Source organism: Octopus bimaculoides, chromosome 17 (genome assembly GCF_001194135.2).
Source record: "Octopus bimaculoides isolate UCB-OBI-ISO-001 chromosome 17, ASM119413v2, whole genome shotgun sequence".
Lineage (NCBI taxonomy): Eukaryota > Metazoa > Mollusca > Cephalopoda > Octopoda > Octopodidae > Octopus > Octopus bimaculoides.
In genome coordinates this window covers 34,527,029-34,529,458 of record NC_068997.1, presented here as the reverse complement: position 1 = coordinate 34,529,458, position 2,430 = coordinate 34,527,029, and positions in this window count along the sequence as shown.

Below are 2,430 nucleotides of genomic sequence, written 5' to 3'. Positions count from 1 at the left end.
ACAGAAATTCATAAGAATATAGATATCCCCAAATCGGTTCCGATTTCTGGATTAATCCAAAAAGATTCTTCCTTCATCAGCGAGGAACACCAAATGAAAATAAATGAAATACTTAGATATACCCACGGAAAAGCAGATGCAAAGTCAGTAATACATTAAAGTACCCCAAATATATCCAAATAGAAATTCCGTAGCAAGCCTCGACACAAGTGTAGTCGGCCAGCAAACGCACACAAGTGGTTAACCAGTCTCGAAGTGATTATATCGACCCCAATACTCAAATGGAACTTAATTTATTGACCCTAAAAGATGAATGGCAAAGTCGACCTCGGCGGAATTTGAACTTAGAACGTGAAGACGGACGAAATGCCGCTAAGCATTTCGCCCGGGGTGCTAACGATTCTGCAAGCTCGCCGATTTAATAATAATGATTGTACATATCCTTGATGAGACTATGCATATGTACAGCAAGGATATAGGGATAGAATTCGGTATCTTGAAGTGTGCGGTGCTTACTTTGAAGCAGGGGAAAAGAGTAAATTGTAGGGGTATAGAATTGACAAACATAGAGAGAATAGAAGACCCGGATGATGATGGGTACAAGTACCTTAGGATCCTGGAGCTGGACAATATCTTGCACAGAGAAATGAAAGACAAAGTCATCACTGTATATTTCAAGCGCCTCAAACTTTCCTTGAAATCAAAGCTCATCTCAAGGAACCTTGTGACTGCCATCAACATATGGGTTGTTGCTGTAGTCCGCTACAGTGTGCACATCCTGAGATGGGCACAAGCGGAGATTGACCAACTCGATCGCACTACCCGAAAGGCAATGACAATGCATGGTGCTCTCCACCCTAAGGAAAATATACACAGGCTCTACATGAAGAGAGATAAGGGTGGAGTGGGCTGATTAGTGTACGGGAGTGTATTAACAGTGAAAGAAGAAACATGGCAGAATATTTGGTAAACACCAAAGAAGACCTGCTACAGTATACTGCTAGTGCAGAAGGAATTAACAAAAATGGACTTGAGAGTGCTCATGAATTCCGAACAAGAACAGACAACGAGAGAGAAGAAATCCTACTCCGTATGGAATTACATGGTTAGTTCCACCGTGAAACCAACAGATTAAAAGACAAGGAAGCATCATGGAGGTGTCTCAGCAAGAGTGATCTAAAAAAGAATACTGAAAGTCTAATCCTCGCGGCCCAGGACCAAGCATTGGCTACCAACTCAGTGAAAAAGAATATATACCACACAAGTACATCGGACCTCTGAAGAATGTGAGGGAAGAGGGTCGAAAGTGTGACTCACATTGTTAGTGCTAGTGAAAGTCTTGTGCAGAAATAGTACCAGCATTGACACGACAAAGTAGCCCAAAACCTCCACTGGCTACTATGTCGTAGGTATGGATATTAGGTGACGGGTGCTTGGTATCAACATACACCAGAAAAGGTAATGGACAAAAGGGAAAGGCAAAAATCCTCTGGGACTTTTATTTCCAGACAGGTAAAGTGTTAGAGCGCCGAAGGCCGGATATAGTAACTTTTACGAGGGACAAACAAGAGTGCTTAATAATCGACGTAGTAGTGCCAGGAGATCAAAATATCATCATCATGAAAGAAAGAGAAAAAGTTGATAAATATGGAAACCTGAGAATTGAGATCGCTAAGATGTTGCAGCTACGAGAGTCGAACATAGAAGTTATCCCTATTGTCATCGGAACATTGGGTTCAATGCCATCCAATCTGAAAAGACATTTGAAAACCTTAGAGATACCAAACAATCTAGATGTACCGCAAAAGTCGGCATTACTTGGAACTGAATGCATATTGCGTAAAGTACTGTCTGCCTGAAGTTTTATTTTGACTTGACAAACACTACAAACCCCTTGTAGATATAATATCTTCAACCAACAACCTCACGATATTGTATACTGTGCGACGTCTATAATAATAATAATAATAATAATAATAATAATAATAGTAAATCAGAAACAGAGGGGTTTATCAAGCAGCCCAAGATCAATGCCTACCTACAAAGAACTACCAGGCCAACATAGTCGTATATGCCAACAACAAAATGAGACCATCGATCATGTTGTCTCCATGTGCAGTCTGCTTACGCCTACAGAGTATCTCAACAGGCATGATAGAGCTGCATAATATATTCACTAGGTAATATGCAAAAACCTGGGCCCCTATAACAACTGAAGAGGTCACCCAGACACTGCAAAGACTAAGCAACTGGAAGGCACCTGGACACGACAAGATCCCCAATTTCTGGTTAAAACACCTGCCAGCAATGCATAAAAAGCTGGCAGAAAACTTTAACAACATAATAGCAGACCAGAGACAATGCCTGAATGGCTCACGAAAGGGAAAACCATCTTAATCCCCAAATCCACGGAAACGGAGAAACCACAAA